The following is a 19,102-nucleotide window of genomic DNA, read 5'->3' on the forward strand; positions in this document are numbered from 1 at the left end:
GACCCCAAAAGTTACTCAATCCAAGTTCCAGAAATATCTTCCCAATTATCTATGGCATCAGAAAAAGATGATGGGAGAGAAATCCAAGCAGAATATGAACAGGCCCAAATCAGATTCCTCTGGAGCAGAGAGAGAAACACACTCACACATGTCTTCATAATGGGTTGTTATTAATTTCTGTTGCTAGAGGCCCAAGAAATAAAGATAAGAGGATGAGTCCTCCAACTAGTAATAACCTAGAAGTTTCTTATACCAAAGCCACAGCTGGCTGAGTCACCAGCAAAACCAACCATGACGGAAGGGAAGTCAGAAGTGCTGTTGCTAGGGTCTGTGGGAACCGCAGCTGGGTGGCTGCTTATACCACTTCCCTGTGCAGAACAGGGTGCACAGCTAAATACAACCCCCGCTTCCAGGGCCAGGCTTCCACCCGCTGCAGGGAGGACGTGCAGTTGACCTCTGAATTGCTCTTTCTTTCTCATTTTGCATTATGCATTATTTCAATCATGTAAAGACTTTTCTCCTTTCCTTAAAACAAACGCAAAACTTAGGTGTGAGGCTTGCACAAGGAAAACAAAAAGATTTCAATGGGAAATTACTTATAACACTGTGATTAATGCAAAACTCCAAAAAAACGTTCCCACTGACTCAAAGGAAGGATACTTAGATTTGCAATTTAGACAAAAATAGACTTCCTAGACCATTTTAATTTCCTTTCTTGTTCCTTACATGCAGTTGCATTAGATCCACAAAGCAGCAAGAGAAAGAGAGAGAAGGAGCATTTCACAGGCCCTTGGAAGTGTCAGGACTCCCCCCAGGATCTTGGACTCTGCCTTCCTCCAAGAGGAAAAGAGAAAAACGCAATCAGGCTCTCTCCAAGCCATCACAGAATCAGCCAAACTATCCTTCCTTCTTACTCACCCCATGCCCTGCTATTGCCAGTTTCAACCTTATAATTGCAAAGTCCAAAGGGAAATCCAAAAGCCTGCTCTTATAAAAGACAAACTAGAGCTCTGGGCTGCACAAGACCCTGTCCTTCCACCCTCCACACCTGAGCCCTCACTCAGATTCCAGTAACAGACATTTTTATACATCTAAGATTTTTACCTTTGAGCCCAAATATGCCCACCAGAAAGTGCTGGCAACGTCTCAAAGACTCATTTAGAAGAGCCCAGAACTGGAAACCTAAAGCCCAGCACATGTCCTCTCCTGTGGAACCAGCATATTCCAGCTGAGGCCCTGAGAGGATGCCAGGCAGGGAGGTCAGGTGGCTGGGGCTTCCACTCGAACCCTCTCCCCAGAGAAGCCCGAAGTGCAGGAGGCTCCTGCAAACTGCTCAGCCCTACAGAAAGGCACAGTTACCATTGCTCCCACCTACGGGGAAACCCAGTGAATAGTTTTTCTGGAAGAGAGGAGGCTGCCCTGGTGAGAATATGCACACCTCCAATTGAGCTGTCAACAGATACTGTACAGCCACCGGTGACTCATGCCACAAATGAGACCAAGTCCCCTGTTGGGGTGGGGGCAGTTAAATCAGATGACACTGACTGTTTCTTTTACTTACTAGATTCCTCATGTGGTCTAGACTAGTCTGCCTACCTGCCCCAAATCTTTGTAATTTTTAAAAAGTCATATGCAAGTCAATAGTCAGTGAGGCCTGTCTTACTAGTGACGGGTACCACAGTGGCTGATGCAGACATTAAGATCCCTTAGAACACAAGATGCCTGCTTGTCAAGATAGAGTGTCTGGCAGATCTCTCTCATCCTTACTCATCCCATGTCCCTGCTGCTCCCAGATCCATGCAAATTGCAAGCCACATTTTATAATGGTAGTCATGTTCAAGGTTCATTCCTTTTGGCAAGAATCACTAATGTTATATTGAATTCCCTAGTCCTTGCCTATAAAGGTATTCTTGGGTCAGGGCCAAAGGTGACGAATACACTTTATAAGAAGTTCCTTAAATAAATCCATTTGGACCTTCAAACCAGAGTAGGGGGATGTATGTGGCTGATGCTGTGATAAGATAAAGGAAGGCAAAACCTAAATTATAGAAGGATGGGTGAGGGTAAGAAGTGCAGATATTATTAAGGAAGAATGTACTATTTAAAATTATTTACTTTCACATTTCTTATGCTCAACATTATATCAGTAATTAATTAGATGTAGAAGATGAAACTATAAAACTCAAGTAGTAAAAGATCCACAAAAAAAATAAAATTCAACATTTTTTTTCACTTCTCTTCAAATCATGATCTTTAGATACATTGAAAAGACAATGTCTTTCCTTCTAAACAGAGCAGATTGTAATATGTAAACATAATAAAGGACAAAAGCAAAAACCTTGAGTTTTCCACTTGAGCAAGGTGCAGGTTGATATGAAACTGCACAGGAAGTCTTCGAGGAAAGCTCAAGACCTGACTTTAAACTTGGGCTTTTCATAGGTGGAGTGGAAAAAAAGCAGACTGGGCAGACACAAAGGACAGCACAAGTCAGGGCCAGGCATGACTATGTTCAGGAAGGAGAAAGCGAATGGCAGCTAAGGGGTGTGGCTCAAAACAGGGACAGGTGAGAGAAACATATGCTGCAAATAAAAGCTTAGAGCAGATCATGGACATCCTTGGAAGCCATGCTAATGAGTTTGCATTTTATCTTACAGTTAATGGGAAGCCATTTAAGGGATGTCAGGAGGGAAGGGACAATATCAAAGCTATTCTTTAGAAAGACTATCCACATGCCACAATTAAGAGAACATGATAGTTACGACAGAGGAGCCATAGGAAAATGTGGCCCCTTGCTGAAATCTGATTCTGATTGCTTGAGACCAGAAGCAGGGCAGTGGGAGTTTTTCACAGTAAATACTACAAATAAAACAATGATGCAGTTTCAAAGCATCCTAACCATTGTGAAAAAATCCATTCCAGACCTTCTAGACTGGTCTCACTAAAAGAGGCCAGCCTCAGAGCTCATTAGCCACCAACTTGCACTGTGTACTCGACTCAAACCTGTCTCCACAACAACATTACATGCACAGCTGTATAGTTTGCCACTAAATACCAGTCTCGTATCGTCTTCTAGTTGTTTTGAACATGCAAATCTTATTTTTGTAACTCCACTGCAATTCATTCTCAAGCTCAGACCAACTGTGACTGTATCGTGCTCACTTTCCCTTCAGCACCCAGTGAGGGGTTGGCACTTTGCGTGTTTCAGGAAGTTCTTTCTGAATGAAAATGAATTTGCCCCCTGACAGCTATTCAAAGTCCTGTGGTTCCAACCTCTCCAACCATAGCTCCACCCAGCCAGGCAGTCCCTGCCAAATTCCCTGCCTATCCTGAGGATAAGAATCCAGCCTGGATCTACATGAGCCCCTCACCTTAGAAAATAAAATAGAAAAGCTTTCAGAAGCAAAGAGCAAAGAAACCTAACCTGTCTGTTTACTTCGGCAGAACACAAAGCTGTTGTTCTCCTTCTGCCTTCTCCCCAGCACATACCTGCCTTTGGAAATTCACAGTTCCATCTTTGGGTGGGCCTCGGAGACAACTGCCAGTCCTCTTGTGATGGGACCCTGCCAACACACCGGTGTGAGCACACGCACGCATGCACACACTCAGAGCGGAGGAAGCCAAAGCAAGGTGAAAATGCTTTGCCCTGTCACATTCCAGCAATCAGGGACTCCTCCTGAGGGGGAGGCGCACAATGGACACCCTGTACTTGGCTCAGGCCTCCAGTCCAACAAAAGTTAACCCTTTCATGGGTGCCTGCAGGGCAGAGTGGAGGCCCTGGAACAATAAAACTTGCTTAGGAAATAGGTGCTTAGAAGACTCCAAGAAATCAGAAAGGCAAGGAAGCGGCAGAGTTTTTGGAAAGAACCCAGGGGCAGGAGTGTAGAATCTTGGTTCTATTCTCCTGTCTCTGCTGTTCATGGCAGTGAGATGCTAGACAAGCCACTCTGAGCACCTTATCCTATATTGTCATCAGCAATGACTGGGGAGGGATCCATATCTCTTTCATTCTGAACACTCTGTAATTTTATCCTGCACAGCCACAGACCTATGGGAACACTTCAAATTGCATAGTGTGAACCTACAACACTATTTGTTTCAGTGGCCAGGGGAATCCTGCTTGGATAAATGTGCTTCACACCCAAAGGAGTCCCAAAGAGTATATCCTCCCTCCCCTCCATATCTGCAGGATGGGAGATTTTTTTTTTTCTTTTTCCTAGTCTAAAAATATATCTCCACCTGTTGCCTGGGGAATTCTTACTTATCCTGGAGCTTGGTGGAAATACAAATTCTCAAGCCTCACATACTGAATCAGGGCTGCAGCATGGGCCCCACACTCTGGATTTCCCCACGTCCTGCAGATGCTTCTGACAGGCCGAAGGCTGAGAACCAATGCCGTAGACTTTGGTTGACGCACTAATCCTATCCAGTGTCTTCACCACACCATGGTCTTGTTGTATATTTAAAAGGATTCCTCCTTACTGCAGTACTCTGAGTCTCTTAAGAAAAGGCACTTTGTCCAACTGTGTCATCCCAATGCCCAGCGCAGTGGCCAACACATAACAGGGGCTAAAGAAATGTAGATTGACTGAATTAATGAAGGAAACAACCCACTCAAGCTGGATTTGCCAGCATCATCCACCTCCCCTATCTTCCCCAGGCACCATCCACGGGCACACTACTCTCCAAAGGGATAATACAGTAGAAATAGGCAAAGCCCTTGGTTTCAACAAGAGTCACATGAAATGAATTCTGGGCCCCGTCCTGCTTCTTAGGAGCAAGGATTCTTTCAGCCTCAGTGTCTCATCAACACAATGGAAAAAAAATAATGCCTTCCTGACTTTGCTTATTAGGTGATAGTTTTTATCTGATGTCTCTGGCAGGTGAACTCTGCTTCTTATTTAAAGATAAGTAATAAGAATAATAAGACATGCACCTCTCAGGAGTGTAATGGCAAAACCCAGGAAGACTCCTCTGCCTCATTCCTGCCCTTGTCACCTTTGATCCTTCCCCAGAAACACCTGCAGGACTTGGGGAAAGTCAGAATTACAGTAATAGGAAAATAAGAATTTTAAGAAAGCCCCATGGCATCTTTGACAGGAAAAAGCATGACCCCAGTGGAACCTAAAGTAAGGAGGAGGAGCAAGCTGGGGTGGAAAAGCCTGGAGCCCCTGAGAGGAGGATGGGCAGGGTCAAGAAAGACTGCGGGATGCAAAAGGTCTCCTAAAAGTCAAGGTCCTGCCTTCACCACTCCCCAGTGCCCCCTCCAGTCCTGCTCATTTGTTCCTTGAGAGCTGAAGCCTTTGAGAATATGTGTGATGTAGGGAGGGGACAGTCCTTAGTTGTTGTTATTAAAGTTGCCTGTGCAGTAGCCCAGAAGATCGATGATTTTTCTAGTTGACAGAAATAGTGAATTTCTTTCTTTGTTTTGTTGGTGTTTCGATTTTTTCTGGTTGTTTTGTTTTTCTTGTTATTTTGTTGCTGGGGATCAGTGTGCATGCTGAGCAGGTGCTCTACTATTGAACCACATCCCCTGCCCCAGAAATTGTGAATTGTGAACTTCTGATCCGGGAGGGGGTTGTAAGTATTATAAAAGATCCGAGTGTGATCCTGCCTGCCTAAATATACGGGGAACCAGTTGTATTCTCAGCCTACGCTCACTGACCTGTAGTTACAAAAATGCCTTCTCAGATTCCATCAAGATTGTCTGACTTTGGCTTTGGGGGTGGGTGACTATTCATCTCTTAATGTCTGCTCAGATACTAAGGTGGGAGTCACAGTGGCTTTTTCAGGTGACTCTGCATGCACCTGGAATCCTCCTCCTCTCCCCTTGAGTTCTTGCCTCTTCATGACTCAGAATGAGGTCAAATGTTTCTTCTCGGAGTTTTACGACTCAGGTCAGGACTCTGTGTTCTTTGCCTTTGTACCACAGAGTGGATCTTTCCTAGCACTAACTATGTAATGGAATTCTTGTGCCATTCTTGGTTTAACGCTGCCTCCCCCACTAGATGGAAAGCCCTGGAGGAAAGGACCTGTAACTGGCTCATCACGGTATCCCCAGGGCCTGGCACAGTTCCTGATACATGCAGAGATACTCCAGTGAATGCTGAGCAAAAGGCTACATCCAGATCCAGCCAGACACCGTGTGACTCAGGTGCCTATGGCTCCGAGAGATGCTTCTTAAAACCCTCCCTGCTGCAGAAATACCCAGGATAAATGCTCCATCAACAATGGCAAATGGATCAAATGACCCAACCTTTACCTGGCTCTTAATCAGCAAGGGCAAGGACAGCTCTGCACTATAGTTCCCTGACACTGCAAATATGTCAGCGCTTTAAAGTGAAGGACAAAGCGCCTACTCAGTGACCTTTCCCACACTACATACCTGTGTGGTACATTGCAGATCACATTCTACCTCCTCCAAGTAGAACTCCCGAGTCCTTCACTCACTGAATTCTCCAGCAGCAGTCTTTCATGAGCTTCTCTGATGACCACCACTGTATACGATTCCCTGCTGGTTCCTCTGGCTGGCCTGCCCCTTCTCCTTTCTCCACTTGGTTAACTCTAAGTTACCTTTCAAAAATTGGGTCAAGTTTCACCTTCTGCATGGAGACTGTCTGAGCCCACCCTGAGCACCACTTCCTCTTGTACACGCGTGCACACACACACACACACACACACTCATACATACACACAACTCACACACAGTGTGGTTCTCACATCCTTGGACATTTTCTCAAAAGCATTTGGCAAACTGTGTTTCAATTTTTCACTCAATTGTCTACCTTGCCCACCAGCCCACAAAGGAAGGAGCCCAGGTCTAAATGAGTCTCTACGTGCTTCAGAGCCCAGTGAACACACAGACTCGCTGTCCAACCAAGTGCCCAAGTCATATTTCTCCTTGCAAAGACGAGGGGAAGCAGCAGGACTTAATGTCATAGGATTAGATTACTTAGCCTCTCTTTCCCACTTAGTAATTGTGTTCTTGAGAGACACTGTTAATCTGTTCAAGTCTCATTTGGAAATTGGGTAATAATCCTACCCCAAGGGCTGTTTTGAGAAGTAATTGAAGATTAAATGAGATAATAATTATGAAAGAACATACTGGGATCACCTTAGTAAGTACTCACATTTTTTGTTAGATTTGAATTACTTGCATAGTCTGTGTCAGCCAAGCTAGCATCTGGCTACAGGCTGCCTTCTTTTCTCAGATCCTAGGTAAAGCCCTGAAGGACAGGGCTTGGAAAGCCACCTCCTCCCTTTCCATGCACCATAGGAAGCACAGACAGCTAGCTTAATTTGTACCTGTTACCTTGAGTCTTCTGCTATTATTTGAGTATTGCTCTTTTGTTCTTATGGAGGAAATAATAGTGGATTCTGTAAGGAATTCCAGGTTCAATACCCTACATTGCCACTTGGAGTTGGATGGCTGAGGGAAGTTACTTTTTCTCCCAAGTCCTCCCTCTTCATTTGGAGAATGAGGAGGTAGCACGAGATGAATTTTGTGTCCCCTTCCAGCCTGCATTCTTGAATACAAAGCCTTGTCTCCTTGGCTTGACAACGAGGAGCCCCTCACAGGCAGGGCTGGTTCCTCCCCCTCTTTATTGGCTCCTGCTGGTTCGGAAGCTCTGCCTGGCTGGGTTGACTGAGCTGAACACAACGAAACATATGGCATCAGTTCCTGTGTTTGGGAGTCTCCATGATAGAGAAAGAAGCAGAATGAAACCTCTGAGCCCTGAGGTGGGGCACACCGTCTATTAACCAAGCTCCAGCTACAAAAACAGTGCCTCCTCTGGGAACCCAGAACACAACAGCATGAGCCTTGGGACTGGCTCCTGGGAAAAGATCTCTATGGTACTGGCCAGGCCAGTCCACAGGTTTGCAGGCTGAGCTCTCTGGCTTTGGCACTCTGTTTGTGGCCTGTGTTTCTCCATGCAGTCCTGCAAACAGCATACTTGCAGTGAAAAGGAGGTAAATAGTTCTAATGGCCTGGGCTGAACCCTTCATAATCATGATCTATTTAACCCTTCCAACAGTCCTATGATGCAGAAAATTCTGCCCTCGTGTACAGATATGGAAATGAAAAATCCTGTGAGCGTAATAATTTTCTCAAGAGCACATACTAAATGTGTCAGATCCACAGCTGAATCCAGATTCCATAATATGCTGAGTAACAATTAGGTCAATAATAGATCACATATAAGATGGTGGTCCCATAAGACTATAACGAAGCTGAATTTTCTTCTATCACTTGGTGAAGTTGTAGTCATTGTAATGTCATAGCACAAGGCATTGCTCATGTATGTGTGAGGCTGTGGTACAAGTGAACTTCCTGCAATGCCTGTCACCTAAAAGTGCAGCATACACAATTATGTACAGTATGTAACACTCGATAATGATAATAAGTGACTATGCTAATGGCTTATGTATTTATTATTGTATACATTTTATCATTATTTTAGAGCATACTCTTCAACTTGTTTTTTTTTTTTAAATCAGTGTTTTTTTAAAAAATCTCTGTAGATCTATATACCATGTTATGCAGCCCTATTCACCTGGTGGCATTTACCTCATCTCTTGATTGCATCAAGAGGCCACCTCAAGCGATTGACTTACACCATCTAAGTCTATGCAAGTACACTCTGTGATGTTTGCACAACAACAAAATTGCCTAATAATGCAGTTCTCAAAATGTATCCACATTGTTAAGTGATGCATAGCCATACACATGATTTCAAAGCCTGTCATATCATAATGTATCAAAAACACAAAGTGAGGCCAGTTTTTTTTTTTTTTTTTATCCAAAGTTCATAGTTGCTTCTACATATCTGAGTTCTAAAATCAGTTTACCATCTGGCTTCCCACATCACTTAAACTCTGAGCTTCGGTTTCATCACCTGCCCTTCCTTCTCTTTTCACAGAATCTTACAAGGAAAAAAAAAATTAAATACACATACAGAATAGTGCCAAAATAGGCCAAACAAGGTGGACCTCTATCGTGGTCACAGAATTTGCTGTCCAAGGAGGCAGAGAAATCCACAAGGCAAAGCAGCTGATCCTAGCTTTGAACGTACAGCTGGCATACGTTAATTTTATTTAAAAGTGCTGATTTAACGGTAAGTTTAATATTTGATTTAATCCACAGATGTGCCCATTTTGTAGACACGAACTGAAGTTGAGGGACTTGTTAAAATCACAGAGATAATCCTAATTCCTAATATCATTTAAACCACGATGCCCCCAGTCTCCAAATAGCCAGGACTAGCGGTCACTTGAACTCTGGTCCTCAAGTAGTCACTGGTAAATTGGGGATAAAAATGTAAGACTTCTTGGAGGCAAGGGGGATAAACCAAAGGACTGATCAGGTGATGAATTCCATAGCGTTTCCTTCAAGGCTCTCTAGTATTGATCTTACTGCTTGTTCAATCTTACTTCAAGTTTCTCAACTTCTCAACCCTCTGATTCAACAATTGCTTATCTGTTGTCACTTGAACATAAAGTAAAATTCTGACACTTTCATATTTATGCTTCTACTGCAAAGGAGATGCTAGACAAACCAGAGAGCTAAAAAAAATATTAGTACACTTCCCTTCTCTTATGATATTCCTTCTCTAGCTACCTTAAACTGTCATTTAAACATTGCACTGTTGCAGAATCTTGTCTTTCTCCAATTATGCATTGGATTCCTAGAGATAAGTTCTAGTATCATAAAGTCTTACGTATCCAGAGTGGCCATTCTCTGCTGTCCATATACTAAGAAGTAGTTTTACTTGTCATTCTAAAGCTACCTCTTTAGAACCTCAGACTGGTGTCAGACAAGACCTAGCAGTGAACAGCAAGGTCAAATGTTTCAGTTCTATCTTGTGCAGTGTATGTGGAAGTATCTGAGTGTCACACTCTCCTGTTCCTCTGGTCTGTTCTCCTTGAACATGAAAAACTGTGATCAAGGTTCCTCAGCCTGATAGAGATGGAGCTTTGGTCTGTTTCTTACTGGACTCTATCCCACCTCTCTTGCTGTAGAGCATACACAGGGTCCTGCATTCAACTTCTTCTTTTCTCCCTGCATTCTCGAGAGGATGATCTTCCCTGATATTTTGTGCCTGCCCAAGACTATCCCATTGTTCTGGATGCAGCTCAACTCCCACCCACTCCATGAAGTTTTCTCTGATCTGTCGAAGCTCCCTGGGTTCCCATTACAACCCAGTACTTAGCATGTGTCTGCTGCTCCTTCCCTGTTTTTCATAAGATCTTAGGGAGCCCAGTTCAAGGGCAGAAAGAGATTTGATCTTCTTCATTTCTTGAGATCCCTAGAGCACCCATCAGAGACTATTGCATTATGCTTAATGGTCACTGAGCAAATTGATTTTGCTGAATAAGTGTTGAAAAGTTATGAGTTTGAATTAAAACCCTGGACAGGTAGACTGAGTCCAACTTAGAGGGCTCTGGTTGCTTTTCCTTCCAAGTGTTGACAAAAGACCTCAGACCATCAAGGAAACTTATGGGTGGCCTGCCTGTCGACAATAGCCATCTGGACCTTCATATTCAGGGCTACCTTGGCCTGCCAGATGCAATCCATGCTCATGATTAGCATTCCTTTCCTTAAAGCAATTTCAAATTCACACTTGAACTTCACTGCACCTCCTCCCCCATGCCAATACATTCTACATACCAGGCATAGCCCCCAGTTCCACTTCTGCCATGAAACCCCAAACCTATCCTCCTTGAGGCCTTCCCTAGCCCTAACCACACAAATAGCAAAATTACACTCCAATGATTGTCACGTTAGTAAGCATGTCTCTTTGAAATCATTCTCCAAGAGTAAAAGTCACACCTCATAGCAGACCTTTCCTATCCAAAAATACCAAGCACGATGGTTCACTGCAGTTGTAGGACTTTAATAAATATTTGTAGATAAAAAAAAAAATGATTGTAATTGAGCTCTAGAGTACAGAGTAATGAGAAGAAAGAAGGCCCACAGAGCTTTCACATCAAATCATCTTTTTTTTAGTCACCTCCTTAGTCATACTTAAAAAAAAAAAATCAAAGATCTCATTGCTCAAATAACAACAAGTCATAGTGAGTACCTCCACTGTCTCTATTGACATTATCAGCCTACTATATTGGAGCCATCAAATTCAAAACTTCCACAGTCCCAAGTTCAAACTCTAAGTAGTTCCTTTCCACTGAACAGACTATGAGTCATTGGCAGATAAAATAAATAATGAAGAATCACTTTTTACACAAATTGCTGGCTGTTTTGTTTTGTTTTTCATTTTTATCTCAGATCCTTTTCAACATCCTGGGGTAAAAGTAATTGCAGCATCTCACACTTTGCAGAGGTTTCCTCTTCCTAAAAGTCCAACTGGTGTGTTCTGAGGTGAATCATAAATCCCATGGAACTTGCACAGTGGCTTAGATCAAAGCATAATTTTCCTGATGCAACCCCCACTCAATATCACAGAGAGTCCTGGTTTAGGACAAACTGCAGGTCACTTGTTCTGATCTCAAAGTGTACAAGAAGCAACCCCCATCCATTACTGTGCACAGGCTTCCAATGGCAGGGGAGATTAGATTCTATGGAGATGGAAAGAACACCTGAGAAGCACAGGCTCAGCCCTAGGCTTCAGGCTCTTTAGAATCCACATAGGGAAAGGACGACCAGGTCCTGTATCCATGGGGCAAGTGAAGTATCCATAGCAGAGATTCCAGATGCCCCGTGGGCACAGCATTAGCAAAGTCCTGCTAGAGAATGTATTTGTGTACTTCCCAGAAGCTGTCTTATATTATCTCTCTTGTTTCAAGTCAGTTATTTTGCCAAAGACAGCCAACCTTCAAAAGAGGCGCAGATAACTTAACCCCTTTTCTTCCTTCCACATTACACTTTGCAGTATTTGTTCACAAATAGCTCATGGCATCTTTCCTTTTCCTGCAAGCCCATTCTGTTCTAACTGGGGAGATTCTCTTGACTCAATTTACCCCAGGACACCACGTTCCCCTTCATTGGCTTGTCAACCACATCAAACAGAGTTAAGTGCATTAATTCTCATTGGGATTGGTTTGAACAGTTGTTGGCATGCCATTGAACAGGTTTAAGGAGCTCTGAGCTTTAAGAAAACTTTAAAATCCCTGGCACACAGTTAGCTCTAACATCCCAGATTTTCAGAAAGGACTGTCCATTTCAATCCTTTGGTTACTTTATCATGGGTGCATTCAGAAGCAGAACTGCATGGTAACATGTCCCCAACATATGCTAAGAGGTGACCAGTCCATCCTACAGCTGGCCTCCCAGGACCTTTCCCTGGGAAAGTTTCTTTTCTAGAATGTCTTTCTCTCCTCAGCCTTTTCTCTTGGCCATTGTGACCACACTCTCAGTCACTGAGGAGCAGAGAAGCTCTTAGACCTCAGCAACAAAGAAGGCGGTTACACTGTTAAGTGCCAAAAGGAGTGTGGTAGAGAGAAAATGTGATTGGAATTTTCGGAGACAGTCAAGAGCTGCGTGTGTTCGAGTGGCGATGAGGCTCTAGGAGACACTTCATAAATATTTGCTGATTGAATGAATGAATGAATCAGTGACTGAAAGGATACACATGCAGTAAAATATCATTACCTCTTAGGCTTTGAAGGAAAAACTGAGATTGGGTGATTTTCCCTGAAAAATAGCCAAAAATATAAAAAGCCATTAGCATAAGTAGTTATTACTCACTCTAAGAGGTACTTATTGTGTTCCTTCATTTTGCAGTGCTTTAGTACATCTTAAATAACATTAACTTTTAGTATTCTATCTCTGTATAAATTCTGTGATTTATTTGTGCAACCCAAATCAAACACAAATAGGTGCAGGGTTTTGTGGGGCCAGCGTGGCCCCTTTCTTCAAGGATGCATGGTTTGGGGAGCATGACATGGTGCCAGGCACAAGCTTTAAATCTGAAGTCCTCTGGAAACTAGAGGCGATCTCAGAGTCAGGGGGTGGGGTGACAGCGTGTACCCAGAGGAGGCAGGTTGGTGCTGGTAGTTTTAAGTAGACTCTCATTTAAAGAGACCAGTCAGGGCACCTTCCAGATAGGGGGTGGTAACCCTAAGAGAGCTGAGGTGTGGAGGTGAACAGGTGACAGAGTGTCCAGGCTCAGCCAGGAAACCGGTTTGACGGGAGCGGTGCCTTGTGTTTTGTGTCAAATGTGGTTCAACTGAGAACACTGCAAGATGCCCTGTGCAGGCTGCTGGACATGGTGGACCGCATATCAAGGGAAAGGGGAGGAGGAGGGACCCAGAAAAGTTTGGGAGCCAACAGACTGTGAAGAACTTCCCTGAATATAGAGAACTTCTTGAATTCTCTAGAACAGACACAATCCTGCTGTCAGTTCTTTTCTACAGAGGCTAGAAATTCTGTCTTCAAGGTCACACTCAACCACTGCAGCACCTTGATGGAGAAGCCCCCCAGGGCTCACTCTCCCACTGCTTCCCCTCTATGCACCTAAATTTCTTCCTTTTAGTCTCCTGGTTCTCCACTCAAAGAGCATATACTGAGCACCAGCATTTTCTTGAGTTCAACTGGACATACCATGAGACTCTGATCTCAGATAGACCTAACATTGTTGGCATCTAATAATGCAATCCATAGATATGAGGAGAATGATCCAACCTGATTCATCAGTATATACATATATACTGTCAAATCAGTTGAACTCTTAGAACACAAGGGCCCTTGTGGCATTTCCTGCCATGCCAAGGTGTTATTAATCTATGGCTTATGGCAACAATAACCGCAAGCACCCTTTTCCAGGAGGCAGCATGAACATCCTCCCAGAGTTCAATGACAGAAATTAGCTGTTACCATTTAATCTTTACAACCCTATGAAGTAGGCAAGCTAGGTAACTTTATCTCTGTTTTACAGATTAACTTACTGAGGTTCAAACATGTTAAAGAACTTGCTGGGGGCCATTGAACTGGAAAGTAGCAGGGACAGGATCCAAGACAGATCTTGTCACTTCAGATATGAGGCTGTTCACATTTTAACATAGCCATCTGGCCCCAGGTCAGCGACCAACTTGTGTCATTTCAGGCAACCAATGTATCCCATGCCTTGTCTTCTGATGGGAATACAATGCTTGGGCTTCCCTTCTCTAGATCAAGAGGGCAGATGTGATATGAAAACATTTTTTAAAAGAACAAAGTTCTATGAATATGAAAGGCAGTGTTTGGGATGGCAAAAGATAAGATGGATCACAGAAACATTTTTTCAGCCTAACCAAGTTCTGGCTCACCATCCATCCCTTCCCCATCCCCCATTCTTGAAAAGGCAGAGCCTCTGTCCACCTGAGGGTCAGCTCAATTGACTTTGCCTATGATTGTTTTACATGGGACTAAACATCATAATCCATCACTGGCTTCTCGGGAAAGGATGGCTGCTTCCTCCCAGGGGATCCTGTGGATATCAGGGCAGCTCACATTCTACACTTGATGCTGGCATCATTTGCTCTGAACAGAATAGGAAGTCTACTGCTACTTTCTAAGACAAAGACCATTAAAAGAAAAAAAAAATGTTTCTTTGAACTTACAGAGTACCCTCTAATGGGGTAAAACTCTAACTCCTCTAAAAGGAAAGCTGTTCTAGTATGATCCATTGAAACTTCTAGATATGAACTGTTTAATCCCAATAATTTAGACAAAATGAATCTAAGGTCATCATCCCCCAAAACTTTATTTAGACCCAATCTGTTGTCTCTAAACAGGTATCAAAATCTGTAGAAAGCTAAGTGAAAATGAAATGAAAACTCAGAGTCAAGCAATAATGTATGTTGGCATCATCCTCCAGCATCCAGAAAGTGCACTCTGTGGGCACCTTGGGGTTTTATGTTCTTCACTTACAAGTGTTTGGGCTGAAGAGTTACTTTAGAAATAGCTCTACAAGAAACTGAAACCCATGGCTATATGTATGGTGGTAGCACTCCTGACCCCATTCTGACCCAACACATTTGCAGAAACTCACCCAACACTATCACTTCATGTTGACTGTCCCTCAGAGGCCCATGCATTGAAGATTGATTCTCATGGTGCTGCTATTGGGAGGTTGTAGAACTTTTAATAGGTGGGCCTCATGGGAGGTCTTTGGGTCATTGGAGGCATGCCCTTGAAGGGGATTTGGGGATCCCAGTCCCTTCTTCTTTTTCTCTCTCTTGCTTTGTGGCCCTTGGGTGAGCGGTTTTGCTCCACCACATGCTCCCACCACAGTGCACTGCCTCACCACAGGCCCAGAGCAAGAAGGCAAACCAATCATAGACTGGAACTTCCCAAACTGTGAGCCAAACTAAACTTTTCCCTTTATGAGTTGATTATCTCAGATATTTTGTTGTAGCTGACCCAGTTTCATAATAGACCATAGAACAGAAATGAGATTGAATTGTTTTGTTCCTTCTTCAGAGGAACCTGAGGATCAGACAAAATGACGTTCAGGAAAAATTTATATGGCTTTCTTCTTCCACCCTACCTCCAACCCCACTATGACTCTCCAATACCCTGGCTCCCTGAACAGTCCCAGTCACAACATTCCATTTTTAAGGCAGTGCAACTCTTTACAAGGCTAATGTTTTCATAATAATTTACCCCATTCTTCTGGAAGGAGTAAAACTGAAACAACTTGAAATGCCATCAGCAAAAACATTATTTATTTCCCATCCCTGAGCATCAGAGAAAACAGGATTTCATTGGCTGGGTCTGCCTTCAATAGCTTTCTGGTTTCAATTAAAACTTGAAGTCTCCAAGGGAAAGCCTGGCATTCTGGGAGGGCAAGGCCCAGCTAAGTTTCAGTGTCTCCACAGGAACCCAGAAAGGCTGTCCCATCAGTCTGGCTATTTCTCATCTTCTTCCTTTTGCATATTATATAGAAGTGTCAGAGTCGAGATTGAAGTACAACTAAAAATAATGACCAGGTTGCAAGAACTCTCCTCTCCTAGATGCACATTTCTGTGCCAGAGAAGTATCGATTCAGCCCCTAATGGAATTCAAAGTTAAGGTTACAGCAGAAAAGGAATTGGGAATCCAGGAGGAAGTGCCTACCTATTTATTTCTTCTTCAGCAAAATGCTGCCTCCTGCCTCTCCCAACTGTTCATCTTCAACTAAATTCTACAAAGATCCCAAGCTCTGCTTTTTTCCCTCCCCAAGCTTCATTTAGGCCAGGTGATTTGAAAAGTAGCTCCTTATGAGTAATACAAGTACATGACCAGAAGCACTCATGGTACCAGGTACCAGATTCCCTCAGGGATACATCCAGGTTTTCCTCCAGTGAAGTCCCAGCACAGCCTTCCTATGTAACATTCTGATGTTAACATGCAACGATCAGATTACAACCCTTCATTGGCCTAGCCCATTCATGAACATATAAGGCAGTTGATAGTTTCTCCCAGGCTAGAAGTGGCCCCCTTCCTGACAACCCTGCCTTTCAGCCACTCCTTATGTTCACTACAAGCTATCCCTTCCCCCACCTCCAGTTTGTTTATTCCAGAGAAGCATCTATTTTCCCTGCTAAGAGAGAGACTAGTCTGTTTCCCTTCTCTGGCTAGGGACTACGTTTGCTCACCATCTCCTCCCCCAACTCAGCTCAGGTTACTATAGTGGCTATAGCTTCCACAGCCCAGCTCTAACAGGATTCAACTTCCCAAGACCAAGACTTAATGGGGGAGGAGGATCCTATGCCTAGTAGCACACTGGGTACCTGGTCTCTGGATCTTCTGAGGCTACATTCCCTGCAATTTGTAAATGCTCTGTGTTCAACCATGCTTACTTCTCCCACTTTTTTGGTTTGCCTCAAACATGGCCCTAACACCCTTTTCTGGTAACAGGCATGGAGATTAAGCTCACAGTGAAAACACAGCCCCTACAGCTTTAGCTCTAAAACCTGGGAATCTTCCTGTGTCAGAGCTAAAGGGATCATGCCTCTCTCACTCCGGGAGTTTAAGGAAGGTGTAAGTCACAGAAATCAAGAGGAAGGAGAGGGAGGGACCTGGGATTGTAAACTGGCTACATCTTAAAGTGCTACAAACTTTCTCCTCCCTCACACGCCCCCAGCCAGTTGGCCCCGCCTTCCTATCCCAGCCAGACCACATCTAACTAGGGTGTGTAAAGGAAACTGTTCCTGGCTGCCCAGGTCTGGTCCCAGTGTTGCAGATGTGGCCTGCACAGAACAACATTCTTCCTCTCCAAGTCCCTCTTCTCTGTTTCCCTTCCCCCAATGCACACCAAACAAACTCTGCAACTGGAGCTGTTTGGATGGAGTGGGAGAAGTACCTGGGTAAACTACTGGAGGGTAATGGGCCCGAACTGCCAGAGTTTGGGTGACAGCTACTTCAGTTCAAATCCACAGGAAACAAGGAAAAACAGGACAAGGGTGAAGAAATGAAAAAGAAAAGAAGGGAAAGGAATGTCAGAAAAACAAGAAATATCAGTATTTCCTTAGAGACCATGGACTCCAAGCAAACTTTAGAAGATGTGGATAGTTATGGGGTAGGAGTAGGGGGGCTGGGATAGAAGAGTAGCTGCTCTATAGTTCCAGAATAAACTGCCTTTCGAGGGAGAGTTTCTGCAGGCATAAAGACACACAAATTGCCCTTTTAGTATTAGACCTCAACCATGAGATTACCAGGACAGTTTATTTAAAACAGAAACGAATCGGAAATCCTTCCCTCAACAGTCTTTTAGACATACACGCCCTAAGTATTCCACACACACATAAAGAATAAATGCATCATGGGAGGGGGGCAATAAGCACTCCCCCTCCACACTCTCACTACCTCTAGCCCCATCTCCTACTTCTAACTGTACAACTTTCTGATCTCCAATGAAAATATTTCCAGTTGGATCCGATTTCGGAATTGTAGTAAGCAGTGTGGGTCAGGAGAGGAGGGGTGATGATAGTGTGTAGGGGAGAGGGGCTGGAAGACAGCATTTCGGCAGTAACTTATTTTTTTAGAACCAGCATGCTCTACCGATCAGAAATTGCAATTACCCAACAATGCTTCCATCACAAACAGACACCAAAAACAGCATCACCGTTATCACCATCTTGCTAAAGATCTGCCCAGTTTACCTGACTTTGTCTCTGTGGAACTTCTCAGACAGTATTTTGGTCAAAGAGATAATGGTACGAGAGACAAAAACAATAAATCGATACTGAAGGGCTCCCTTTCCGGAGTGATTTCCCACTGGAAACCACCGAACGGGGAAGCCTGTGGTTAATTCCCAAGCTCAAGGCTCCTCTAGAAACGCACACAATGCGTGCTTTCAAAAGGGCATTCGTCTGCTTTTAAGGGAATTCCTGTCTTTTCAGAATCCTCAAACCGGAGAGCAAAAGAAAAAGACTCAAATCCATTGATTAAGATTTTTAAGAGAAAAACTAACACACAGCCAGAACACAAGCACACACCAACCTTCGCCGGCTGGACCACTTCTTGCCTGTTCTTCTCTCTATTAAGGACACGTTAGATTCTGATACATTTCCCCCCAAAAAATCCAACTAGGTTACAATGTAGCTCTCTAGCTCCACTTAACCTGCAAGTTACAAAGGGAGAAAAAAAAAAATATCCTGCCTCCTTCCCACCCCTTTCCCTACCCCCTCCCCCTCCCGAGTCCACTCCACCAACGCCAAACCCGCCAGCCCCAGCAGCCGGCGGCAGGACCGAGGGAGGGTGCAAAAGGCGGGGGGTAGGGGGGGATCAGATTAGGCGAAACTCAATGAGCTCCCAGCCTTCCAGCCCGACGCTTCCACCACCGCCGCCACCAACGGGCCACTCCAATAGAGCCAGCATCGCTGCCCACCCGCCGGCCAGGTCGGAATCGCGCCCATCCCCGAGCAGCCTCGCGGGGACCGGCATCCCGTCCCTCGGCCCCATCTCCCCCTTCCTGCCCGGTGCAAAGTCAAAGCCCCGGCGAGGCGACGTGAACTTTTGCTTGCCGGGCACACACACCGCCCCCCGGCCCCGAGCGTGTGGGGGCCCGCGGCGCGGCAGGATGCTGGGCACGGGGGCTCCCGCTCCAAGGTCGCCGCGCGTGCTCACCCATGTCCCGGCGGCTCCGGCTCCGCTGGCCCCGGCGCTCGCTCAGACCCCGGCTCC

At 44.5% G+C, this 19,102-nt stretch overlaps 1 protein-coding gene across 4 annotated transcripts in view; it reads right to left on the minus strand.

Moving 5' to 3' along the window:
- Positions 1-19,102, minus strand: part of Setbp1 (SET binding protein 1) — a 352,676-nt gene extending 333,574 nt beyond the window's left edge. Inside the window, exon 1 of one of the 4 annotated variants that reach the window (XM_048806301.1) lies at positions 19,046-19,102. The gene's annotated coding sequence lies outside the window, so the exon portion shown is untranslated. Of the gene's footprint in view, positions 1-146; positions 1,208-3,486; positions 3,747-18,418; positions 18,563-19,045 lie in introns of those variants that run through there. The other 3 variants (XM_048806300.1, XM_048806302.1, XM_048806303.1) reach the window with 3 other exon arrangements.

This window comes from Marmota marmota, unplaced genomic scaffold (assembly GCF_001458135.2).
Source record: "Marmota marmota marmota unplaced genomic scaffold, marMar, whole genome shotgun sequence".
NCBI lineage: Eukaryota > Metazoa > Chordata > Mammalia > Rodentia > Sciuridae > Marmota > Marmota marmota.